This window comes from Stenella coeruleoalba, assembly GCF_951394435.1.
Source record: "Stenella coeruleoalba genome assembly, chromosome: 2".
Classification (NCBI taxonomy): domain Eukaryota; kingdom Metazoa; phylum Chordata; class Mammalia; order Artiodactyla; family Delphinidae; genus Stenella; species Stenella coeruleoalba.
This window is the reverse complement of record NC_137147.1, coordinates 61,598,427-61,626,289: the sequence shown is the minus strand read 5'-3', so window position 1 is coordinate 61,626,289 and position 27,863 is coordinate 61,598,427. Positions and strand designations below refer to the sequence as shown.

At 43.7% G+C, this 27,863-nt stretch overlaps 1 long non-coding RNA gene across 3 annotated transcripts in view; it reads right to left on the bottom strand.

Annotated features, from left to right (window-relative positions):
- LOC307181216 overlaps positions 1 to 25,332 on the bottom strand; it is a 38,717-nt gene extending 13,385 nt beyond the window's left edge. For all 3 annotated transcript variants that reach the window (XR_013826116.1, XR_013826117.1, XR_013826118.1), the window contains exons 1-2: positions 25,142 to 25,332; positions 3,061 to 3,156 (exon numbers count right to left, since the gene is read on the bottom strand). This is a non-coding gene — a long non-coding RNA (uncharacterized lncRNA). The remainder of the gene's footprint in view (positions 1 to 3,060; positions 3,157 to 25,141) is intronic.
- Positions 25,333 to 27,863: the final 2,531 nt, after the last annotated feature.

Here is a 27,863-nt window from a genome sequence, read left to right as displayed (position 1 = left end):
TTCTGTCCCTGTGTGGTTTGTGTGATGCTTATATCACTCTTCAACAATCTCCTAACACTATCTTTTATTATTATGAAATTATCATCAACTTTTTTTTCTCACAAGCTATTTATTCTCTACCTCCCTTTTTCATAACCTCATAATCTCAGTTCATGGAAGTGACCAAAGAATTCTCAAGATCTAATTCTATCCTATTATTTTTTCCCCAAATCACCTTCATGTGGTGTTCTGGGAAATTTAGGGAACACATCCTTGTCAAAGAAAAGTAGCATTTCTGCATAAGACCTTTATTTAAAAGTTAAAGAAGAACATTTCCACATTGCTCAATTTCATGACTTAAGCAGGTCAACTCAAGATATGGGCAAATCATGCCTTTCCTACAAAGCCATCACGGGAAACCTGAGGTGGCCACTCTGAACCGCCTGGCCTATAGGATGTTTAAAGAATGAAATCTACTCCATGTCTTACATATGTCCTGTTTATAAGAAATTTCACCTCTGAGAACTTTGCAGAGAACCTTCCTCCTAGCTCTGCTGAAAATAATTTCAGTAAGATAGTGGGTCTAAGAATATGGTATGAAAAACTCCGTGGTCTCTAAAAAGCCTTCTTTCTCTTGTTCAGTCTCCTTGTCCAATCCCATGTAATGATCTTTATCCCAAATCAATGCAGCTAAGCACTCCCAAATACCTCAGAGAATACAGAGCTTTGAGAAGGGGGAGATTTATCTTACAGTGTAAATTTACTTAATATAATTTTTATTTTTTTATTTAATTTTTATAATACAACACATTCACACTGTTCAAAAACTAAAATGACATAAAAAGGCATGCATTGAGAAGCTGTGCTTCACCCCCTTTTCCCAGCCACCCCACTAATCCCTGATGCCCCCTAGAGGTGAGCACTTGCATTCGTTTCTCTTGGGGTCTTACAATGTTTTTATGCATATACAAGCAAACATTAATTTTCCTATGTTTCCTATCTCATTTTCCTATATTTCATATACAAAAGGCAACATATGCTATACATGTTCTGCAGCTTGCTTCTTTCATAGAGAAATATATCCTGGAGATCACTTCCTATCAATACATAGAAAGCGTTTATTAAAACCATGTAAAGTGTCCTTGTCGACAGACACTCAAAATGTTCCTTAACATCACAAACAACACTGCAGTGAACAATTGGTCTACGTGTCCTTTTGTACATATACAGATATATCTGTAGGATACATTTCCAGAAGTGGGACTTCATAGAACTTTTATTAAATACCTCAGTCTTAACACTTATCAAAGAGTAGCCTGTACTTTAGTTTGTGCTGTCTCTTCACTATTTTATGAGCTTCTGGAAGGCATGAACTCTGTTTCATTCATCTTTGCATCCACAGCCCCTACATAGCACCTAGCATGTTAATGCTGAATACAAACTAAACTTCCTTGTGTGACTATAACCTTGAGAAGATTAAAGTAACCCTCAACTTAAAAGGCTGAAATCTAGGGTGGAAATTAAGAGGCACTTCCAAGTTTCTATTTAAGGTTAAAAATGGGACTCATAAGATACCAGGCCAAATGAAAATACTGAATAAGGAGTAGAAGTTTCAAGGATGAGGATGTCTCTTCAAATCCGGTGACTGGGACATGTCATGTAAATGTTCTGGGTTTTTTGAACACAGAGAAGCTGACTAGTAAAATGGAGAGGAAGCCTGGAGGACTCCTACCTGATGAAGACCAGCCACGAGTGACTGAGAATAGCACTTCCTTAGAAGCCTGGCCCAAGTTGGGAAAAAAAGGTTAACCACACACCTGGATAAGAATCTAAGCAGATAGGGCTTCCCTGGTGGCGCAGTGGTTGCGATTCCACCTGCCGATGCAGGGAACACGGGTTCGTGCCCCAGTCCGGGAAGATCCCACATGCCGTGGAGCGGCTGGGCCCGTGAGCCATGGTCGCTGAGCCTGCGCGTCCGGAGCCTGTGCTCCGCAAAGGGAGGGGCCACAGCAGTGAGAGGCCCGCGTACCGCAAAAAAAAATAATAATAATTTAAAAAATAAAATAAAATAAAATATATGAGTGGGAGTTCCCTAGTGGTCCAGTGGTTAGGAATCAGCGCTTTCACTCCTGGGGCCGGGTTCAATCCCTGGTCGCGGAACTAAGATCCCACAAGACGCCAGCTTGGCCAAAAAAAAATGTATATATATATGGGATTGAGGGGGCTAGGGGAAAAGAAAAGAAGTTTTTTTAACTTTATATCCTGTTTGTATTGCTATAATTAAAAAGTTCACTCACAGCCAATCTATTATTTCTTAGGTTTCTATGGTGTATAGATTATATGGGGTTTAGTGATTATTTTTGACATTTTGGTTATAGTGAATAACCACCGCTTTAAAGATCCTCCAGAAGAGTTCGTTATGGCTGAGGGAAGAGCTATGGTTGATCTGTGGATCACAAACCCTACTGCAACTTTATGGACATACAGTCAAAACCCACCTCATGCAGAGAGGTTAATAAAATTTCCTGTGATTACAAAAATCAGTGTGTTGAGCCTTTCAGACTGTTGATGAGGTTATCGATCATTTTAATATCACTCTTGACCACCCCCAGACTTACACTTGACACTTACCTGCACACATCTTTCAAGGAATGCATTTTAGTTTTTATACTGTATTTGCAGCAAGATTGCCCATGAAGTAGACTTTAAAAATTATGAAACAAATTTTATCACATTTTACAAGATCAGGGAGAAGTGAAGAAGAAAAGATGCTCCCATATTACCCAAGTGTCCTGTTGCTAAAGAACAGATTGCTCAGGGCAGACTTAAACTAAGTGGTAGATTCTGATTTTAGGTTTTCGAATCCTGATCAGCAGAGCCACTCAGTTACTGTGTCTGATCCTGAAGAAAGAAAACTTGAGACAAGAAGCAAGAAAAAGAGAAAATGTCAAAGCAAGAAAAAAAAATTGGCAATACAATTGGCAGTAGACCCAAGTATAGGTTCCCTTGAGGCAAGGCTTTAATCAAGAAGTTTGAAAGTAGCAAAATTTCATTTGGAACATCAATTTCAGAGTCACCTACCTTTTCCAAGATTTCCTGTTGCTAAAATGATGATATCTTTGGTTACTAATCTAACCAAGTTTTCCAGCGTCAAAAGTTTTAGCAATGCCTTTCTCTCTGCAACACAGAAAAAAAAAAGTTGTGGGGTGTATAACATTAATTTTAATGCCTTATATGATTCCTCTTCTCTCTGGAATACTATTTTGTGTTTGCAAATGTAGAGAAACCTACATTCTCTTGGTACTAAGATGGTAGGTCTATGCTAGAAGCTAATAGACAAACATACCAAGCAAATAGACAATTCATCTTGCTGTAATTATAACCGGGTCTTGTTTATGGAAGTAATCCAAGCCTGAAATTCATAAACAATCTTAAGAGATCTTCAGAACCAAAGCATACTTTTGAGGTTAGCCCCCAAACTTTCGAGAACTTCCATTTTACGACTGAATGCTAAAGCACAATAACCGTTGAGATAAGGAAAAGAGAGGTTAAAAGATCAGCAATTGAGGAAAAAATAACAGAAATTAAGAGAAAAATAAAGAAAGCAGTAAATGTATGAATAATCGTACCTTTATTTGCCTAATTCACTTATTACCAAGCAATTAATCCTCAATTACAAAAATGAGTGTAACTGTTTAAGAAATGTTTGCTTCCACAAAGTAAATAGGTTCTAAGCATGTTTGGTAATTTTAAATATATGTTGTTGTATTTTGTGGTTTTAAGGCACTGGCCTCCAATATTTAGACCCAGGAATCTAGAAATGAATTATCTTGTCAACTAATATTAAGTCCAAATGCACATTGCCCCAGTTTTTGAAATGATATGGGTAAAAGTATATTTTTGAGCTCAGTTAGCCAGATAACTTCCACATAAATATCCAACCAAGGTCCACAGAGTTGGGAATACCTCTCCAAATTCGTTTTGGTATACAGTGTTTTCTCCTTTGAACCACTAATCACGTTTATTATGTGCAGTTTCTATAATACAAGTCTATTTGCCCCAAAGTCTTAGCATCATAGAACCCTCTCATCAGAATATTGGTTAGATTCCCTAGTGTGAATCACTTATCCAGTTGCTTGCCTGATTATTCCTATGTTTTTGAGATTTGTGAAATGTGGCAGATAAACAGGTTTATGCTGTGTGCAGCTTGGAGGGCAGCCAATGTCTGTCTGACTATACAGTGTGTTGACTCTCCTGTCTCAAATCTCTCTCCCATACAGAGAAGCTGTATTTTAAGACTAAAATCAATGTAAAATGCAATCCAGTAATGTCACTGCAGAAAACAGCAGGTGCTCATCCACTCATTTGTGGTGATTCTTGCAGTGAAGAAAGTTAATCAATGATTCACCCAATGGACAAAGAAACGTCACAGCGAATATTTGAAAGAGTCAAATGCGGGAAAGGAATATTCTCATCTAAAAATGTGCTCTTATTTTCGAAAGGAAAACCTTCCACAAGAAAATCAGGAATTTTGTTGAAGTGCTCTGATTGTACCTGCAGTAAGCAATAGCATGTTCCCTTCTCCCTGCTTTTCCTGTTTTATTGCTTTTGTGTTGTACTTCTAAAATAAATATCAATAAATCATTGCAGTTAGATACTCTAATATAGAGAGAAATGTACTTGACACCCTACAGTCATTACAATTGGAGGGGACTCTGATTAGGATGCTTTACTTAATTAAGTGATATCGTCTAAAGAGAGTTCTTCCCTCCATTTTCTGTTTAACAGTCTTATAAAACACCAACACAGGAAATTCATTCTGTTGTTTGCTTTCCTTATTGTAAATGGTTTCTTCTCATTCATAGTTTACAGAAGATGTTGTGTTAATGAAATGGCTAATAAGCCAAAGACTGTGGTTCAGCTATACACAGAGCCTTGTTCAAATCAGCCCAAACCACACTAGACTTGAGAACATTTTCTCTCTCAGCCCTAGAAATGTATTTTAAAATTTATTTTTACAACATCTGTAACCTAAAATTAAGATGATCCAAAGGAAATTTTTTTTCTGAGAAATCGTGCTTCATCTAGTTTATGTATGGTTCAGCAGCGACCTTAAAAATCTGTTTCTTTGGAAAAATAGAGAAAAATGGGCAAAGAATAAGCAATCCTTATGCATAAGATGCTATTTGTGAGGCACTTTAATTTTACTGAAAGAAGTCATTAAATTTGGATTGCCAATACAAATATGATTATATATGTTTTCTAAATAAAATGTTATTATGTTGCAACTGAACTCATCCATTTATTGTTTGTTTACCTAATGCTCAAACACATGTTTTATTCATAGATGTCTGGGAGAAAAAAATTTTGCTTGATAATCACACCAAGCATATTTAACAAAAGCGATTCTCCTTTTATTAGTGAACAAGTTTAAGCAGAATGATTTCATTTTTTTTTCCATTTGGTTAATTCAGACTTGCAGAATCCTCGGTATACAGCTTTTGTTTCTCCCCCTGCTGCCTTTTATGCCTTTAATGTATGCATGCCTATCCACTGATGGGAAAATATCATTTCCTGCAAGTCTTCCTTTTTCCTTCTTGACTATCCTCTCAGTTGATCTCTGGTTTTGGTTAGTTAGTTTTCACTAGTTAGTGCTGTCAAATCATGTACATGACAGACAAACTGAAGCCAAGTAAACAGTTCACTATCCTGTTGGAGATTTTAAACTCTCTTTCATTAAAGTGAATTTGAACTCTAAATATATTTACTCATTCCTTTGAAGATAAATATTTTTATTTTAAAATAAATTAAAAATTGATAGAAAGTCAAGAAAGGGAAGATTTATTCATATCTATGGAATTGTTTTCATTAACAAATAAAACATTTTAACAAATGTTTTTACATTTAGCAACTTTCCATTAAAAAGCAACATAAGTGCAAACATTCTCTTAAATGAACTCAATCAGTTTACAATAGATTTTTTTTGCCTTAACACAACATGCAGCTAAAATCATTTAATGATCTTAAATTTTTAAATTCATTTGAGTCTCAAAATATAAATAGGAATATTAATGAAGCATATGTAAGGGGCTTTTCATTAACTGCTAACCTATCAAAAGAACTTTAAACCATTGCTAGGAACGTGAAATTCCTGGCTTGTATAGCTTGGTCATTTTTCAAGCAAAATAATAATAGCAGTAATAATAATCCATAATTGATAAATGAGTTAATTAATGTTATATGACTCTAAGGTTTTTGTTTTTGTTAATTGCATAAAACTAGTCCTTCATAAAACCAGTCCAGCATAAAACGACTACCTGAAAACATTCTGAAGTTACATAGGTTTTCTTAACTCCCAAATTAAATCAGCTCTACCATAGAAAACCATAGAAAAACAGTAAATGTGCCCCCTGGACATGTTACCCAAAATGAACTCCAGAAGTTGCTTGTAATTGCTTTTATTTTTTTTAAGAATGTTCTCTACTAAAGATTAACTTTATATTAGTTCTAAAGTTCATTAGATGTTAGTTATTTTCTAATCTGTAACGTAGATAATTTTTATAACCAAAAGCTTAGTTAGCCTACTTTCTATTAAATGAACTTCTTTATAGATTTTCTTTAAGCTCTTCGTTTAAAAAGGTGTCTTTGTCCTGAAACTAAACATATGACATTCCTGTCCCCTAGGAAAATGTTTAAAGAATTGAATAACAGCAAGTAAAGAGATTTTATTCTATTCTCCTGCATTTGTTTACTTCTTTAAAAATAATTTTTAAAAATAAAGAACGTGGCTTTTTTCTTAAGACTTCAAGATGAATGAGAATTGCATCTAATGAACTACCAGTGAAGTTAGAGTAGCTGCTGAATCATTATCTGGCAGAAGAATGTGAGTCCCATTTTACGGGAACCAACTATTTTTATCAAATGACTTTTCTATTTAAATTGTTTGCTTTAAAAAACAGTGATGTTAGAGATACACAGAGTTATTTTAATATGAATTTTAGAGCATTATTACCCTAATTCCTATAAACCAAACTAACTGCAACACAGCCCATTTCAGGCTGTTATTTATTGAAACTGCTTTTCATGGAGCAGTGAACATTTGTAGCAACTGCTCCAATCCTGACAGGCAAATGGATCAGACTCTTTAAATGTTACAAATATTACTATGCATTTAACAGGCTCTATAGTCAGAAAAAAAGTTTACATCCTAACATAGTCTTTTCTGTACTTGTAAGATGAGCGTTCTAAAGTATTTGCCATCAAAGCTATTTGTCTCCGTAAAGCAATAGAAAGAGTAAATTTCCTAGAGAGAACCCAGCTAAGAGACACCCTCCTGCAATGAAGTAGATCAAATCTGTGACAAGAAGAGTACAAAGAAAAAAGTTTGGTTCTGAAGAGAAGATAGTTCTTTGAAACTATGATTTTTTTCTTTCTACAGAAATATACAATGAGTGCTCAACAAAGAAAATATTCAGCAGAAACCTCCTTTTGGGAGCGGAGAGAGAAAAAAACATCTTGTGTGACGCGATAGGAGAAAACATAGAGATTAAAACAAAACAAACAAACAAAACCCAAAAATGGTCAAAAGCGGGCTGTATTTGTTTTCTTCTAAAGCACGTCTCCTTTCTGCAAGAGGTGACTGCAGTCTGAAGAGTAAATTACTGCCGTCAGCGAGTTGTACTTTATAAATATAGGAGACCGGATCATCTACTCGTTTGGAAGACAATTCTCTTATTAATAGCACCAGTTTCAGAGCTATTTTTGCCTCTAAAAAAGGCACCTGCTAGACATTCACAAATTAACTTTTATAAGGGAGAAAAACTTATAAGTTATTGTCGAGATGTATATATTTCGGATTCAAGTTAAACATTTTTAACAAGCCGTCTTATGAATCTGTTTTGAAGCAACTCAGTGGCCCAGAGGGAGCTCTACCTTTAATGTGAGAAGACAACAAAGCATCTGTCACACACACACACACACACACACACACACACACACACACTAAAATTATAAAATAAGATAAAATATAGGATGCAGGGGGCAAAGAAAAGGAAAACAAATGCTGTTTATAATGAACAAACTATGAACTTCATGAAAATATGGCAAAAGCCATATTTTTGTCCTCGTAGAACAATTCCTGATGTATAATAAATGAAACTAAAGTAAAACTTCTGAGTAGAACCAAGCATTGAATAAACTGTAGAAATATAATAGTGTTAAGTATCGTGTATTCTTTTAAGACATATATGATATAAATGTTAATGCAATTAACTTAGTTCAGTATCCTGTTAATGATGTAGTACTTCATTATTTGTAATTAATCACTCAAAATATAATGGCTCAACAGTCCAGGAAAAGCCCGGTTATCTTTCAAAAGTACAGTAATCATACATAAATCATATAAAAACTCAAATTCATGCTTTAAGTTTTATTTTCAAAATTTGATATTTTTTCTCATGTTCAAACACGTATAAAATTAAAACCAAAAAAATGTAACTAAGATTATCCCCCTAAAACACATATAGAAAAACATGTGGGGATTTTCAAAATCTTATTTTCATAACAATGACCTAAAAATAACTATTGAAAAAAGCAATTGAAATACATCATATATTTTAATGACTCAAATATTTATTTCTAGTCCTTTTTGCATCAAGGCTGTGGGAAATTTGTATTATGAAGATCAGATGGTGTACTGATGTGAGAAATGTTGCAAAGCATCCTGTTGATTGGTTCTAATTAACTGCAATGCTCTTGTGTTCTCAGTTTTAGCCAGCACACACTACACAATGCCTTTTATTTTGCTTTGAATGGATTTTTACTTAAAAACAGCTGATCTCAATATCAAAAGCATTTTGGATTTTTTTTATCTCTTAAAATTTTCTTGCAATATTTTCTTTTCAATTTTAAAAGATAAATTTGAAAATATTTCTAAAGCATAATCAGTTAAATTAACAGCACTCGTGTGGTCTTTCACATGTATTTTGCATGTTCTATAGTACGTGATTACATTCTCAAACCACATTTCAATTCCTCTTTAAAAGTTATACATCTGAGTGATGGTTTAAGCAGGAAATTCTGAAAACCAATTTAGAGCATGCTGCTAATTTTTTATTTTTTTTTTTATTTTCGTAATCAGTCTACTAAATAGAACAGAACTAAAACGTGGAATCACAAGGAATGGGAACGATTCCAGAATTAAAAGTATTAAATAAAATTCTTTACACTCACCTTTCTCTGATGACTTAAGCTCAAGCAGCCCTGACAGAGAGAAGTCATGAATTTTCATCAACTTCACACATGTCATACATTTAAAAACATTTTGATTTGCCCTGGGACCCCTGCATGTCTCTGAAGCACAGAAACAGTGCTGTGCTGTTTTGTAGGTACAAACCCTATGAACTCCCAGAGCTCTGGAAGATGTATTACTAATGTAAACAGGCCCTTAAGTGAAAAGAAAGAGCATTAAATAACAGAAAGTTTCCAAGGAAATGAGGAATTTAAAATAAGGAAAGTATTATTAGAAGCAGTACATTTTCTATAATTTTCAGGGCCACGATTTTATCCGTATGTTAGCTTTCTGAGAATGAATATACAATTATCTGACCCGAGAAACAAATCATTTTGGAAAGGAAAATCCACAACCTAAAAATCAGAGCTAAATTATCAACTTAACCTAGTAGACTTTGAAAGTGATTAAACAGTCATCTTTTTGTTCGTATGAGGATAAAAAGTGACTCATTTGAGCAGAAAGGCTACAGTTTCAAAACGGCTACCAATATCCTGCTACTTCCAGGAGGAAGGCTAATTGTGTTAAAAGTAGTGCAATAAAAACAGAATTTTGCGGCTTCCCTGGTGGCGCAGTGGTTGAGAGTCCGCCTGCCGATGCAGGGGACATGGGTTCGTGCCCCGGTCCGGGAGGATCCCACATGCCGCGGAGCGGCTGGGCCCGTGAGCCATGGTCGCTGAGCCTGTGCTCCGCAACAGGAGAGGCCACAACAGTGAGAGGCCCGCGTACGGCAAAAAAAAAAACCCAAAAAACAGAATTTTGCCCTAAATAACACATCTGGAATTATCTTCCAAACATTTCTGTCCCTCTTAAAATTGTGAAAAATCATTCAGATGAAGTAAGAAATAAACATTAGGAGAGGTTAGTAAGTGCAAACAGAGTCACAAGTCATAGAACAATATAAATACAGTGGCATTACAGACAACTTATGCTGTGCCCCTCACTTTATGACTAAGAAAACTGAAGCCCAAAGAGGTAATGTGACACCCCCAAGGTCTTACAAAGACTAGGAGGTAAAGCTAAACTAGAGACACAATGGGTAGCACAATTTCTACAACCCCACCCTGTCTTCCAACACAGTAACAGAAACGGCAGCTCAGGTGAACGCCAATCATACAATTAAGTAAAACAATGAGCAACGTATCCTTGACCCTAAAAGGCATACACAGGGCATACAAAATTAACCAACGACCTTTACCCAGTGTCAATAGTCATTTTTCTTTAAAAGATGCCTCTTTGGAAGCTATCTTTATGCCTTTACTCTTGCCAGGGTTTGAGGATTTGTATCTATTTAGTGAAAGGTAGTTCTCTTTAGCACTCTTATACCAAGCAGGCAGGTAAAAACAACCACCATATAGTCTCACTGTCGCTAATTTGTCCCCACTTCCAATCCATTGCCCAGTCTGCTGACAACATGGTCTTTCTAAAATGCACATCTGATTATGTTTGAATTTCTTCTACGGCTTTCCATGTGCTACAAGATAAATCTACAGTTCTTAGTCTGGCCTTCAAGGGTCTTCAAAACATTTCGCCAGTACCACCCCTTCAGTTTTACTCCTAACCCTCTCTTCACACTTTCTGCTTCGAGAATACAAACTGAGTATGACTCCCTCAACACAGTATGCTCCTCCTCGCCTCCAGACCTTTGCACATGCTGTTTCCTCCACCTGGAATGCCTGACAAGCTCTGCTCTTCCTTCAGAAGTCAGCGCATTACCTTTTCTCCTCCTGCCAAATATACATGCTTCTTCCCATGGAATACTGCTGCATTTTGCACAGAGCTCACCTTACTCCACTCATTGCATTGAACTCTGCCTATATACATGACTGTTTCCCCAAACACATTGTTTTTGAGGTCAGAGGCACCGCTCTTTCTCCATGCCTAGTACTTTGCCTGGTGTAAGCACTCAGTGAATGTTTACTGACTGAATGAAAAAAATCAATAAATAGGCCACCATATTCTTTTTCTTATCACAAAATCTTTAAGTCTTAGGGTGATATCCCCTAGTTCTTCTATATAATGTCTAAACTGGATGTACACTGACAACAGGATATTTGTGTCAACCTCTGTTTTTGGTTTCTATCAACTGTTTGCTCTAAACACAATTTTATAATCACCCTCTCACCGTAGAAAGTTGACTTTGGTATGAAGGTGGTGACGAAATTCCAACTCCTATCTAACTGGGAATCAAGAGGAGAATTCTTGGGTCAAGAGTGGGTCACCATTATTCCAGACATGGCATAGAACAGTTGGTAAAGAACGGTTCCTTTTGTGACTCCATTTCTCATTAGAAACACAAGTTGAAGGATAACCTGTAACCCACTAAAAATGTAAATGCTTGTTTGGATATAAACTGGAAGTAATATCAGTATCTTCGTGCCAAGTGAGTGCTTTAAAAGATTTTTAGTCTGAAACAAATGGAATTTAGATTTAAGGGTCAGCTTATTTGGGGTTCTATTATGGTTTAACTCCTTCCAGTTTTCCTCATCTTGCTGAGAAAATGCTGCCGACATGCAAATGTCTTCTAGGACAGCTCAGCTGAAGCGGGGCATGTCCTTGGTACATAAACACACGTTTTCCTCTTGAAATAATACCCTCACAGTCATTGATGAAGGGCTCCATATTCAAAATAGAGAAGAATTTGCCAGTACAGTGTTCCCTTAACATGTATATCATCTTGAGCAGGCCCCAAATCAATGAAGAGAAGCTCTAGTAGCTGTTCGGGCCAATAAAAGTCACAGGGCCTCCCAACTCTGAAGCTACTTCCAATCTTTTGATTATCCCTCCCCCAATGACATCACTCCAAGGTTCCATTTTGCCCCAAAGCTACAGTCCCTACACAAATGTGAGGGGTGCTCACTAAAGAAAGAAGTGGGGAATACAGCAATAGTAGCCATTGCACCTGCATCATGGATTCCCCTTGGCCATCAGCGACCTTCCATAGAGCAGCCCTCTGCGGCATTATGATTAACAATCAACACGATTTCTAGTAGGTGAGACCACGCTGGCAATTTCCTATCCCCACCCTTTAACGAACGATAGGATTTGTGACCTCCTGGTCCCCTCACCACTTCAGAAGATGGCTACCCTTTAGAATTTTAAAGGTCTTGAATTGTGGGTGTGCCATAGAAAGTTTAAATCTGGAACGTAAAAAAGAGATTAACTCTGTGGATTTTCCAAGTCATTGATTTTTAGGGTTCATTTTGTGCTACATCTAAGCTTTGGGGGTTTTTTGTTTGTTTTAAACATTACAGCATTACCTAAAACAGTTTTCATTTGAATAGGCAGAGGAATGTGAGTCAGCGATTCCTCTCTTGCTAACTGACATAGAATGGGGACACTCTTCTGTCATTCTGAGTCAAACCCACATAGAATCTTAACGATATTTTGTTCACATTTTTTAAAAGAAAAGAAACATGTTAATAATACTCCTTTATCTTTACATTTTCATATATCAGAAAAAGATTACAGTCAGGGAAATAGTGAGTTTCATAAATTTATTCATTCAGCAAACTTACTAAACAACTATTATGTGCCAGTCAGTACCCAGGTATTGACTAACAGCAGATATACAAAAGGAAAAAAACCAATATGGCTGTTTACAGCTCTAAATTTAAGAATGTGAAATGTGACTACTATCAAATCACAGAGGCTTGAAATCACCTCTTGTCCACTTGATATCTGTTTTCTTGAGAGAAAAACTTCTCTGGCAGCAAGTGTTAGTCAAGATGGAAAATGTTCATCAGCATAAATTCCAACTTTTAACTTAAAAAGCAAGAAAAAAATATACCTATGTCTTCAACTTGGGTGGGACCAGTTGAAAGTTCCTCATAAACTTATAAAAAGACATAGTCTTTGGTTTTCTTGAGGGTCTGAAATGAATCCATTACATTAAAATGGCTCTTAGTAGCGAGAGCAAGTAATGATTTGCATTATAAGCTAATAAAATGGGGGATTAGGCATATCGGTACAATAAGATCTTTTTTATTCACTTTTATAGAGATTCTCTCCCTATTCCTGCTTAAATGAACTTGGAAGATTGTTCACCATTCAGTATTGTTTAAATTATAAGGCTGGTCTGTCGTCTGGTTTTTAAATATTTTTCCCCTTTGGTAATGTAGATGAGTAATGTCTATCTCCATTCTTTAAGAATACGCTAATGTAATGATAGTCTAATTTTGAAAAAAAATAGTTTTTTAAATATCTTACATCTAGAGACCACCTGACATATTAGAAATATAATATTCTTCCAAAAATACACTTTTCTAGCCATCCTGAACACTCATACTTCAGTGAATTGTACTTTTCTTTCCTGTTCAAAAAGTGCTATAAGTTCTCTCACACAAACAAATCCCCTGGAGAAGACTTCATCAATGAAGTCAGTTTACTTCTCATGGTACCCACTGGCAAAAGTGATGGCTTTATCGTCAGTCATGATAGTTCATTCTAGATCCCAGAGCCACTTCCAATGTAAGAGTATGAGAAAAGGGCCTATCCTGCTGACAAAGGGAACTTCGAAAGTCTTGTTTCACGCTTATGATTCTTTCATGTTATATACTCCTAGATTTTACATCTCCAAGGAAAGAATGCTAACACTAGCGAGAGATGTATTTTGCTTTTGCAATGTTCTTGTATGCCCAATACCTGCTTGTTTCAGTTTAAGATAGGAAAAAATTATTTTTATATATTTCAATCCCACATTTCCCTGAAAGTTGAGTACCTAAATCTTAACAAATTAGCACCAATCTCTCTATTAAAGCAAATGTGAAAGGCCAGAGGTTTGTGCTATGGACAGGAAGTGATAATCCTCCAAATTTCATTAAAAGCTCTTCATTTTTCCCTACTCCTATCTGATAAGGGACATTTTTCCTGATTGTTGCTCCCTGTTAGCAATGAAAATCGTATTTCTGTTTGTGGCAGTTTTCAAAACTGGAGCTGTCAAGTAATGCACTTACAACTTACTATCCAAAGAAACTGCTTGAGAGTTCCCCTACCTAAGTCACTTCTTATCATTCCCCTCCCTGACCTTCCTATGAGTGAATTCCCCAGAGTAATGTATTACATATATGAAGTGAAGAATTTAGAAACAGGGCTGATAGGTGGATCCGCCTGCTGCCACTGAAGTTTTCCTGGTACCTTCTAGCTACTGCAGGCTTACAGGACTGATTCACCCCTCTCCTTGTCTCCTGGCAGCTAAATGGGAATATTGGAGAGCTGCCAGAAGGGTAGGTAGCCAACCTGCTTGCCCTTGATTGAGCCTGCCAGCTTTTTAATAACAGAAGTAGGGTCAAGTAAGTGAAATCACAAACTGAGGAGAGTATTCTGAGAGTGCAAAGGCAGTTAACGTCCTTCCTAAGCCTCAGATGGCGGGCAACCCTTGGCAGAGTAATCTATGATTTGTGGCACCTGACCCTTCCACTGTGACTGTTATCTGTGTATTCACTAGAAACATATTTACAGAATCTCTCCATTAGCAAAGATGCCTTGTGTGTGATTACCCAATTGTCATGGTTGCACTAGGATTTTGATACAGTCCCTATTCACAAATGAAAAACTGCACTAAACTGCACACAGGACTCATTTAGAGCAGCGATCCTCAATCAATAGATCAAGACTTCTGGTAGATCTCAAAGAGATTATCACAGTGTTGCCCCCCCTTCCTCCCCACCCCCAAGACCACATTCCCACCTCCCCCCATCCAAGACAGAACCTCCTTTATTCCTTTGAACCCTTAAGAATTCTTAATAAAGTTAAGAATAATTAGCTATAAGAATTATCCAAAGAGATGAGCCTCTTTAAAATAGACTCCACCGCAGAAAATACTGGAAGAGAACACCACTTGCTTAAAGCACTGCTCACATTTATATAAGTAGTGTCAGCAAAGTACTTTCTCTTCATTTAAAATGTTTTAGTTACAAAGGCAGAATTAGGTTGTAGGCTGGCTTTCCTTCCTTGCTGTGGAATCAAGTACAAAGAACATTTTAATTTTTTTTTCTGAGACAAGTGACAACGAGAGCACTTGCTATTAAAAAGTTTATTGGGAAGTTTCAAAAGTGGTATCTCCCTCTTCCCCCCCGCAAATATATGGCATTGAGGTCCTCCAGGCTAGAAAATTTTTGTTTACATCGTTGGCTCGCTCGATAGTGCTAAGAAAGGTGAAGCCGTCAGGGAACCGAATCAGACTCACTGGGAGCAAATAAGTGGTTGTGAACCAAAGTAGAAAAATCCCGATAACCCGGAGTCATTGTCATGTGTCTCCCAAATGAGATGTTCTGAGGAAATAAAGTGACAAAGTCGCATTGGATAAATAAACGAAGGCGATAAAGTCACCACAGATCAAGAAATGCTACGAAGGTGACCTGATTTGACAGTCAGTAACAGCAGGTGACCTTTTGGGAACCGCGGCGGGGTGAAATGCCCTGAGAATCGCTGAGAGCCTGACGCCCCGGCAGGGGACGCCCGGAGCCCCGCGCTCTGGGCCGGGGCCCGGCGAGGAGAGGCTGGAGGCCGCCCCGGGCGCTTCGGGCCTAGACGTTGGCCGCAGCCAGGCCGCGAGGCCCCACGCCCGCCGGGCCGGTAGAGGCGCAGAGGAGACCACCCTCCCTCCCCCCACGTCCTGGCGCCGAGGGGCCGCAGTGGGTCCCGGGGGCAGCTCCGGACCCACGCAGCGGTCGCAGTACGCGCGCCGCCTCGCAGTCGCCGTGCGGCCGAGCGGGCGCCGGGCGCCTTAGAAGCGTCTGCTCAGGCGCGCGAAGCCGGACTCCCGACCCGACCAGCGCCCGCTGCACGGAGCTCACTCGGGGACTAGCCCGCCAGCCAGCGAGGGTGGGCAAGCTCCGCGCTCCAGCGGGACGGCGGAGCCCAGTCGGGGACTTGGGGACGCCGGAGTTTGGGCGCCCCTGGAAGCAGAGAGTCATCTCCAAGCGTTTCTTCCCAGGAGACCTGAATTCAGCCCCTGAGAAGATACTCCGGGCATGAGCGTGGCCACAGGGGAAGAAAGAAGAGTTATTTAAATGGGGGAGGGGCGGGCGGGAAGACTGGGAGGAAACCGTACCGAAAAGAAATCCCCATCTCCACCAAAACCGTTTCTAAGAAGTCCTGAGGTTTTACGCCTGGAGATTTCACTTTAAAAGCTGGAGAAAAAAAAATATATATATATATATATATTCCACTACTTTTAACTGAAGTAAACAATGTGCAACAAATCCTAACTCAAATATGATTGCAGTGAGATTAGGGTCTAATTGCTTAGAGTTCAGGTGGAATCTGCGGGCTAAATCCTACAGGGCCAATCTGAATTTCACAATCATTCTGTCAAAAGGAGAGCGATGAGAGCCCACACGCTTCCTAACAAGTCATTTTTAACAGTTACAAGCTTCGCACAAAGACCACACAGGGCGTCTAAGAGATGCAAATCTAATCCCTGGTCATTCTACAGGCCTTCAACAAAGATGTGCTAAACCCTAATAGAAAAGAAATCAGTTCTCTGTCACCAGCCCCTGGTAAAAATCTATTAGAGAATGGATAGAGCCGCATCTACAGCAGTTGCTGCAAAGGTTAAGGACAAGTACAAATAAGAGGGACCCAGTTTTGTTTTCCGTGTGAAATATCGGGAGAAGCTAACCCCAAATGAGTGACGGGATTCGATCCGTGGCTTCGCATTCATCTGAATGCTAGAAAAAAACTAAACACGTACATTAAGACTTTTGAAGACTCCGTTTCTGAATTTAGGAGAGATGAAACGAATTCCCCCCAAACTTGGACATCTTTGCCTCCGAAATTAATGAAGAACATTAACGGGGGAGGGAGGCCGAGCGCGCGGGTCCAGGAGGGAGGACCTGGGAGTCTGGAGCCGGCTTGCCTGCCTTCGCTCTGCGGTGCCTCATCCTTTCCGGAAAAAGCCCCGACGGCGGAGTCGCCGAGGGGACAGAGATGCGGGACGCCTCTGGCCGCTGGGGCCGAGCGGTGGGTGCCGACGGCGGGAAGGCTGGGCGGCCGCCCTCCGCCCCGACGGGCCGCCGCTCGGCCTGGGTCCCTCTCCCCGGCCTCACGGGTGGGGAGGGGAGCCTATGCCTCAATGGCGGGGAAGAGTCTCAAATGTGCCCTTCCGCGGTCACCAACCACATGAGGTCCTCACTAACAGTGTCATGCTAGGGTATTAAAAGGGTTAATATGTTGCAGCTAAAATATATCACAGTGTGCGCGAGACCCTTCAAAAAGGAAGGGCCCCGAGGATTCAGACCCCTGGGAGAAGGCTGCAAGCAGGCTGGGCGAGGGTAGGAGGGGATGACTGGTCGGTCGTTGAAAGTTGGGGGGTGGGGATTTCCTCCCCCTCCTCCCAGGGGCAGAGACCCCGGCGGCGGGGCAAGCCCTGGCCTCCTCCCGGGCCGCGGCTCAGAGGCTGCGGGCACCCCGCAGAGCCGGGCGGGCCCGGGGAGGGCGTGGGGAACGCGCCCGGCTCTGCGAAGGGATCTCCAGCACCGACGCGGTACTGTCCGCAGCGCGTCCTCCAGGGTCGCGGGGAACCGGTCGCCCCCTGGGGACCCGCCTTCCACCAGAGGAAGCGGCTCAGGACCCGAAGGTGAGGGCTGCGGGGCGGGCTCGGCTCCGAGTCGCAGCGGAATCGCCCTGCCTTTTTCCCAGGCGGCTGGGACTCCCTCCACGTGGCGCCTCCTTCGAGGCCGCGCCGACAGGGACGAAAGGGGGCGCTGTCCAACAGTCAGGGTCGGCAAAGACCAATTTTTCTAAAGTCCCTTCTCCAACTACAGAGAGGAGGGTTGGGGCACTTGTGTGAAGGAACGGGTTTTTGTATGTTTCCACGGAAGTTTCCAGAAACCACTATTTCCTCACCGGGTGGTTCCGCCCTCTACCACCGTCCTCCCCCCCGCCGCCATCAGGTTCCCAGGAATTCGCTCCTCCCCGGGGTAAAGAGCCCGGAGCTGGCCAGGCTGGAATTTGGGAGGCGAACTCCAGTCCCTGGTCCCTCAGCTTCATAGCCCTTTAATTGGCTCTAGCATAAAGTCCCTTTTCTTAAGGTCTGGCAGGAGGGAAGGAAGGGGTGGCTAGATTCGCCCCTCAGCTCAAAGACGGACCAGCACACACAGACATGTTTCCTCTTCAGCCCATTCTCTGCCTGCCCAGGCCAGGCGTACGCCTTAGGTCGGGGCTGTATTCCTTCCTTCCCATCTACTGACATTAATTGAATTTCTCTGCGCTGCTGCCTCTCTTTGCTTTCCTCATTTTTCTCACTAGTCCTCTGATAGGCTGACCTTGGCGGTTCTCTGGTCTTCTTACCCCCCAACTGGCCTCGCATATGGGCCTTGCTGGCTTTCATTCTCTATGGCTTAGCGCATCCACTTTATCTGCTTTTCCTTTTAGTTCTGACATTAGGAAAATGATACCGAATTGCCTACGAAGTAATACTGCAGCTATGAGGCTGGAATTGGACAAGTAAGCAAGTAAAATGTAGGCATTGAAATGAAAAACTAGAAAACGAGGAGGATGAGGAAACAAATGAAAAGTAGATAGTGAAGTCACTTTGGGCTATAAATACAAGAATATGATGCTTCTGCAGGTGATCTTTGGGTCCTAATGAGGGTCTCCCACATCAGCCTTGGGAGTCAGGGACAGAACTTCCTGAGTAAGGCAGGTTGAAGTTTCTTCCTCCAGACTAGGATTGCTGCTGAAGGCGGGCCAGCAATCCTAAGCCTGTGTATGCTTGGTCCCCAGGGAGGTCCACGAGGGTGGGAAGGAATCAAGACAATTCAACCGGCACTCCTAGAAATGGTTATGTAGTCACCATATCGCTATGGGGCTGTTAGGTGGCTGAAACTTCCTTCCCGGGGAGCCTGCTCTGGCTCTCTGATTCTTTGCGGGACACATTCCTGTGCACCCCCTCTGACCACCCAGACGAGCCTAGCCTGGGGCCCTGCCCTCAGGTGGACGAGCTAGCTCCCCTACACCCTAGCAGATTGGGTCCTACTGGTCCAGCCTCACCCTCGCCTCCTGTCAGTTGTTGGAGTTCTGTCCTCCCGCTTTGCAGAAATAGGGAGTGTGGAGGCTCCCCGTTGTAGGAGGCCTGACCTGCTCCCACCCCTTGGCTGAAGGTGGACCTGTGCCTCAGGACCACTCTAGCTTATCCACAAAATGGGTCCTAGAGAGGAAAACAAACAAACAAACTAGAGAGGTTACAGCTGGTGTGTGTATGTGTGAAGGATGTCTTTAGATCTTTGTGGTCCCTGTAATTTGACATCTGTTAAAAAGAACACCAGGGCTTTTAGGATGAGTTTTGCAGAAAACTGAGTAAGCCAGCAGGACCTGTGCAGAATCTCCCCACTTGCCCCCGCTCCGTCTATTGGTTCTCCTGAGATCTTCCCAGAGATGAAAATGCTTTGCAAGGACGTCTAAAACCACAACACCTGCCTAAGAGGCACCCCAACTTGAGGAGGTTCATAAATTATCTCCTTTCGAAATAAAAATGGAATCGACATTACGCACGTGCTATTATTAGATTGAGTTTCAGCCTACTAGAAAGTTCGTTAGATGTTGGTATCTGGGCAGAGACGGAATCTCTCTTTTCCTTAGGAACACCCATCAGGGAAAACAGCGGCAGTTCGCTGGCTTTGTTTGATTTTATTTGTTCAAAGAAAGGTGGTGTTTTAAGATCGTTTAAAAAATCCCTTCAGATTAGGGTTTGGATCATCGTCGTGACCCGGTGAACTAATATATTCACTATATAATCTGGGGTCAAAATTCAGGGGAAATTTCTACTCAGCCACACACCAGACTTCTTGGGGAGGTTTCCAGAAGGCGCTGGGGGCCGGGTGGGCAGGCAGCGCGGAGCGGAGGTTGCTCCTCTCCCCAGCTAGGAACCGGGTGGAGAGTCACCGCTGGTTTGGGGGTGGTGGGGGACGAGGCTGGGTGGGAGGAGAAACTGAGGCCTCGGGCTGGGCGCTGGGGGATGGGGGGGCCGCAGGTGGGCGGGGGGAGGCCTCGGACCCGGGTTGGAGGGGAGGCCGAGGGGGTGGGGAGAGCTGAGGCCGCCGGCGGGAATGGGGAGGTCGCGGACAGCAGCTTCTCTTGATCCTGGAAACCAAAACTTTCTACGAGAGACCTTAAAATAGATCGAGATTTTAAGTGCCCACACTTCTAGCTGAGACCCCTGGCAGCCAATATGAAACCGCGAGGCCGGGAGAGGGTCTCAGGCCTCTGGCGGTGAGGCTGGAGGCCGCAGAGCAGCCCCCTGGGCTTCGGTGGCAGCTCACCGCCCCCGCCCCGCAGACGCCCCGCTGGCCCCCGCCGCACCCGCGCAGGGCTTCGCGGCTCTAACCCTCGAATTTTAGCCCCAGACAACCTCTTCTGGCAGCCCTAACTTTAAAAACAAGCTTGAATTTTTCATCAAATCTTTTATCCGTGTACTCTTCACTAAATAACTGTTAACCAGCACCTGGGAAAAGAACTAACATGGTTTCTCTCACCTTTCTTGCCGGCTTTTTCCCCCTCCAATCATTGAGTCTCGATTTTCTAAGCAATTAAGTTATATATTCAACGGGAATATTCGATTTAAAATACATCGGGACTGAAGGCTGATGCGTAAGGTCTGAGGCTAGAAGAAAATATTTAGTGCTTGCCTGCCGATTCTGTCACCCATCATCTGCTCGGAAAGCGCTCTGGATCTTTCAGCGTGTCCAGCTCTTATGATTGCAAATGGCCCTGTTTTCAAATGGAAATAAGACTTGCAAACTGATTATGTGTATTGAATCGGAATCACTTGCTAGATCCTCTTGTTTAAAATGTATTGCAAAAAGGATGATGGCTGCAGACCTCTGTAACCAGCTCCCTCTCTTCTCAGGGAGGTCATCTATTTTGCAACTTTTTGCCATTTGAGCATGTTTAAGCTGGATAATTACGTTGCCACTGTGTTACTGGCCCAACGAAAAGACATGGCACACACGCTTCCTCCCATTCTGCCCCCCCCAGCCCTCCTTACTAGCATCACCCCTAAACACCATACACCATACACTCACTCATCCGCCCGGCCCCAACGCTTCGACCTAAAGACCAGCTAGCTCTAGCCGGGGAGACTCAGCTGTCACAAACAACAACAGAACCTCACACACTTCCACTGGGCACAGTTGTTCCTCTCCCCTCCCCTCTCCTCTTTCCCACTCTCCTCTCTTTTCCTCTCTTGTCTTACCAGTGAACGGAACCACAAACACACAAACCCCCAGCTTCCACAGACACCCAACCAACAGAAACTAAGTATTTAGCCATGTCGAGAATTTTCAACAACTAATTTTGGGTTGGCGTGGCATTGTAGTTGCTAGAAAACAGTTCACACCGGAAGGTCAATGTCAGCTCTTACGGATGCATATGATGGTCCTTGTATGGCACCATCTTTGTCCAAGAGTTGCTCTTTACCCCCCATCCTGTGCTACATTATGGCTGTGGGTGAGTTGGCTTTTGTTAAATATTTCCAACGGCTCTCCCATTTGATTTCAACATGAAGCCAAAGTGACATGCAGACAGCTATCTGAGTTTTACCAACTGCGTGAGTTGTAGGTATGATACACTGCAGCACTTCCAAAATTTACAACACTCTGGCGCCAGCCTCAGCAGTCCTGCCAGGGAGCAGTAACCAACATTTCGGTGACTATTGCAGGTTGGCGAGTAGTAATGAACTGCCTACAACTTCTGTTTGCCCTGGCCAGAGGCAGGGATGTGTGCTCTGTGCACACCCGTGGTGCAAGAGTTGCAATTCTATCTGAAGCACACTCACAAGGGAAGGAAGACGCCATCACTGGCCAGAACCACCGACCCCCTTAGACTCCACCCAGAAAACAGCGCCTTGCAGACCTCAAGGCACCATTGAGTGGCCAGGAGGGGAGAGAGAGGTTTAATCCTCTAGGCTTCAGAGTCTCCTCCGAAAAACCCTGTCTGAAAAAGTCTGTTTAGAAGCCTGGTGCTCTGCGGGCACCTGAAGGGACCCTAACTTGCGGTGTTCCCTCTATACACATAGCCAGATTTGTTAAACCGTTGACCTGGTCTCCTAGGTTAGAGGAGCCAGCTCTTAGTCGTCTTCGCGTCATTAAGGTAATTCCCAGGTTTACATCTGCGAGGCCCACACTCAGCCTTGTGTGTGCCTGAGAGATCAGGTAAATCGGTCACACTCAGACCAAATAAACCCTTGTTTTCCTAGAGCTTTGGACACCTTCACAGAGCAACACTGGGAGGGAGAATGCTAGGTAAGGTGGAGGCCAGGCCGTTCTGGGTGATTTTCCACAGAATTGCTCCAGGACATAGCAACTGGAAAAGGGTATCCAAGTACACTTTTCAGGCCCCGACATCTTTTGTAGAAATGACATTGTCAACAATCACCAGAAACCCTAGAAATGCAATGTTTAACACTCCACCAACAGCCTGGCGTTACTGACAATTTCATGTAGCAATCAAAGACAGGATTCCGGGAAATGTACAAAATGGGGGGAAGGAAGAGGGAAAGTTTGTCTTTTTCTTCTTGTCAGACTACACTCAGACCTGCCCTTTTATTTCCACTACTCTGTGAAGGCCAGAAGAGGGGGGACACTTGCTACAAACAAGGGGCAGCAACACTTCCGTTTGTTTTTGTTAGCTGGAAACGGTGTTCATACTAACGAGTTCTACTAGTGGGTAATGTAGGTGCAGCGCATGACCACAATTTTTGTTGTAGATTGCTTCAAGAAGTCTCATGTACAGCTGTGTGTCTCAGGCAACAAGTTCATTTTCTTTAAGGACAAATTTTAATATTTTCCCCAAACATAATTAGTTCTCTAGAGTTTCGTATGAAAATAAATTAATATTCCAATTTAAAGTGGGAAAAACTAAAGGTTTTCGTTTACTTGATTTTCTTAAGGAAAACTCAGTTTCATGTGACAGCTTACTTGAGGTAGTAAATGCATTCAACTTTCTTGCATCTAACAGGTTCTGTAAGATCCCCTACTAAGAGAATCCTATATTAATTTTTTCTTTTTGAATATCTTAATGAAATAGATATATTAGATACATATGTGTATATATTTCTATACTACACACACAGACAGGTGTCTGTATGCAACCTCTTACACCTACATACAGAGTGGGCAGAATCAGATGTGAATATTGTATTGGAAAAAAGAGCCCTCTATAACAAAGCCTGTTATTGCCTGTGATTTTTTTTATGTTGGTTCTCATTTCAAGCAGAACATTAACGGTGACTAATTTACACTGCAGTGTCCTGCAAATAACTAAAAAAGAAATAAAACGGGAAAGTAATTTAAATCTCACCCTTTCCGAAACTTTGTTACAACTCAACTAATAACAAACACCATACATGTTGAGGAGGCGGAGACAAAATGGGAAACATTATCAAATGAGGATCCTGGGGCTGTGCCTAGATGCCCTCCAAGTAGGGCATTAGGTCACTATCAGAGAGAAGTACAGCCAGCCACTTCAGCTGTGGCTTCAGATGAGGCAGAAGCTGTGCTCTCGAGATGCTGAGCCTCTTCCTCCTCTGTTTCTTTGAGAACCATCAAGGAAAGTTGAGAAATACAACTACATGGAGGGGAGGTGACATTCAGACCTTGGCTCTCCCCTTCAATAAAAAATTCTTTCCTCTGCTCCCAACAACACCCAATTCCTTCAGCCACTTGGATGGACAAGCTTGCCGCAGACGGTGATTGGGGGATAGCACGCTTTTTCCTGAAGTTACTGGCCAAAGAGGCACCAGGAAACTTTCTGCGCTCCAAGTTGAGGCATAAGCCCAAATTGGGCCCCACAGAGGGTGGCCTGAAGCCACAGAACACAACTGCACAATCACAAGCACACCAGTCAGGAAGGCAGGGAGGGCCAGAGGAAGGTGGTACCCAGCATCTCCTAATAGGGAACCGATCAAGGAACACATTCAGGCTCATCCCTCCCAATACTCAAGTCTGTTGCTTTCCATCCATTCTAAAAGACAGCAGCATTTGAAACAAACAAGCCAGCAAACCATGCCTAAGAGCCATAGCATCTTAGATTCACATTTCCCAACCGGCTTTCTAGTTCTCCGCAAACAATATCCTCGATCACCTGGCTCCCCACTTCACACACACACCAATAATTGGGGGGGGGGGGAGGGAAAGCGATGTCTAGAGAGACTGGGGACGTTAGATCAGAAGTCAAGGCAGCTTCTCACAGCTCTCTTGTTTAAAGAAAATGAATGTCTGCCTGGCTTGCTTTTAGTTCAGGAAAGGGGTCAGTCTTTATCAGCATGGTTCACACAGATCCTGGATTTTTCCCCCCCTTATCTTAAATTGACCCGCTTTTAAGATAAAGCCATAATAGAGAAAGCATTGACCTTACCTGGTCCCTAATGAGTTGGAAGTCAGAAAACCCCGCTCTCCTTTGCTCTTATCCCGGGTCGCCTGAGAAGAGACTCGCGCTACCTTTTGTGCACTCGCGCCAGGAGAAAGCCCCTCACCGGCGCCCAAACGCCCGCGAGCGCGCTCGGAGAGTGTGCGGCCTCTGAAGTATGAGAATTCTTCCCTGAGGTCTCAAAATCGGGGACCTCAAGCCCAGACCTAGGCCTACCCCTGCCCCAGGACGATTAAAATCCCCTGGAAGGCTCCCGAGACAGTCTTGCCCTTAGAAAGGCCAAGCCCTAAGCCGTGGGAAGAAGAGCTGCCTCCTGCGAGGCCCTTGGACTGGAGCGCGCGGGGACGCCCCCGACTCCAGGAGTAAGTGCCCTGAGCGCTTCTCGCCGAGCCGGCTCCGGCCTGCCTCTGATTTCGCTCGTGGGCCCCGAGCTACTTCCCACCGTGCCGGCCCAGTCCCAGAGCCGGTGCCGTGGCTGGTGACGCATCCCCTGCCCCCACCCACCTCCTGGGCTTGAGGACTCCAGCTGTACCCGCTTCTGTTCCTGTTGGGGGCGGCGGCAGCCCGGGCTCCCTTCTTTCCGGCTCGGAGCATCTCTTTCCCGATCTTGTCGCCTCCCCTTAGCCCGGCCCAGTCCCTGGCCCGGCCAGCTGAGAGGGCAGCTTTCCTGCCTCTCCGACCCACAGCTCCGGGTTCCCAGGTTGGGGCGGGGGTGGGGAGCCGCTTTGGGATGCTAAACATCAAACAAGCCAAGCCTGGGGTTTCAGGCCCTGAAGCCACTAGAGCCGCTCTCCAAGGCTCTCGAGAAAGTCCTCGTGTTTACATGGCGGGGTTGGAGGTGGGGAAGAGAAGGAAGGGGGGGGATGCTGTCTGCAAAATCTCCCCCACTTCCCGAAGCCATCAGGGCCTAGGGATGGATGGGGTGCTTAGGTGGTGGCGTTCAGCTGCTCCTGGACCTCGGGGCGAACTGCGCTGCCCCCGCGCGTGGAGAAGCTTCTGGCTCTTCCAGGCACTTCAGCGTCAGACACATCACCAGAAGTCATTCTCCATCAGAGGAGACCAGAACCTCCCTGGGCCAGAGATGCTGGAGACTTAGGGGAGGTCCACTGCTGGAGAAGACAAAGATCGCAGAGGCTGACCGGAATGTGGGGATGAAGTGTGTCTCCGTCTTTGGTCTTTCGCTGCACCCAGCACGCACCCTTTTCCCTACCAGGACGCTTCAGGTTGCCTTCCAGGGCCGCTTCCTGCAGCTACAGCGATGCGCGGCCAGGGACCGGAGCTGGTGGACCCCGTGTGATGGATGGAGAGAAGGGGCCAAGGCCCTGTTTGTCTCGGTTCCACCTGCAGACCCGGCTGAATTCCCCTCTTCTCGGGACCAGTAAACAGACTTCAAAATTAAGCCAACTCTAGACGGCGGGGAGAAGAATGTATTTGGTAGAAACTCCAAACAGTGCAAGGGTGATAAGACTGAGGGTACCACAGCTCGCTAAAATTGTTACTCTCCGGGGCCGGGGCGCTCTGGGCGAGATGGGTTGGGGGGACAGCCCCCCTTGTGTCGGGCATGGGGGCAGGTGGAGCGGTAGCTCCCACCCCACAGAATTCAGACCTTAGCATTAACATCTCCCCTGCCAAGCCGGGCCTGAGCTGGGTGACTCAACTACCTACACACACTGTCCCAGGACCACTGCTGCCCATTCCAATACAAGTGTTCAGACTTCCCGGGTTTTTTCTTGTTTTCCAAAACGTGAGGCCTGCTGAGACTTCCCCCAGCTAGCACACTCTCTAGATCTAACCAACTGCCCTCTCGAAATCTCCGAGTCTCTTTTCGATACTGAAAACAGTATCTCGGCAGCCAAACCCGAGGGAGGAAGTCCGTCCTAGTCCCCAGTCAGGGCGCCACGGAGAAGAGCCCCCAGGAAGTCAACAGAGAGGACCGCTGGTGCCAGCACGCCCCCCCTCTGCGCCCCCCCTCATTTTCCTTACACATTTCTGGGGGGTGAGGGGGGTCTGGGAAGAGAGAGATGGAGTCAGAATGAGCTGCAAAGAAGAGGAAGAAAAGGTGGTGACAGGCAAGAAGGGAAAAAAGAAAGTTGAAATTCCAGGCGATAAATGAGTACATGCCAAATATGAATCAATCCTCCCTCCACAATCAAACACTTTCAGGCCTAGAGAAAAGTGCTGGGAGGGGCATCTGTCCACAGCCCACCCGGCCACTTTTCCTGTAGGTTTGTCAGAGGTGACACGCAAGGGGCAACAGCCCATTAAGGGACGACAATTTCTCTCTGTCCACAACCACTCCTTCCTCCTCGCCTCCCCGGGGCAATTAAGACTTCCCCAACAGCTATATCTGGGTACCAAAGAGACCAAGAAATTAAAGGTAGCGAGAGAGGTCAAAGTTTTTTGTTTGTTTGTTTGTTTTGTTTTCTGTTTTTGCTGGGATGGGGGCGGGGGAGCGCGGGGAGAGGTGGAGAGTTGGAGACAGGAGAAAGATTCCTTACTACAAAGATTTAGGAGACCAGGAGCCCAGAGACGGAAACCTTGGAACAAAGAGCAGAAAGGCCAGCTCCCAAAGTCCTGCCAGGGGTGTCCCCAAGGCCAGCAGCCCAGTCGGACACCTCCCAAGGCCGGAGAGGCCACGAGAAGCCGTCGGCCAGCCTGTGCGGGGATAACTGTTTTAGAGCAGAAACGAAACCCCTAACAACTTCCTCGCTTTCGAAAACAGCCTCCCACCGAATTCTAGTCCCAAGGAGGCCCCGCCGAGGATTCAAAATAAAGAATTAATGTTGAAATCTACAGGCATGATCCGTCTAGTAAAAATAATCGTTCATTCAGGGTTATTGAAAACGAACATCCGAGGCCGGCTGCTTTAAAACACTGGCTCAGCTGCATAAGATCACGGTAGATACTTCTGAGGTTTTAAGAAACAGAAGCCTGGCTTTGAAAACTAGTCCTTTGGTCTCTTTTCTCCCTTTTCCTCCTGGTGGAAGGAGTCTAGCTTTTCTACTCTCTATTGCCAAGTCCCAGGACTGCTCAAGGTTTGGTTCTACTTAATTCAGAGGCAGAACAAAACTCCCTCTTCCCGTGGGGCAAAGACTCTGCGCCCGGCCTCCTTAGCTGGTTCAGGATCTTTTGAGCCCCCAAACAATTCGAATCTCATCAGGCCCATGTTGAGCCACACCCCCTACCCCCAAAAAAGCCAAATCAAAGCCAAACAAAAGATGGGGTT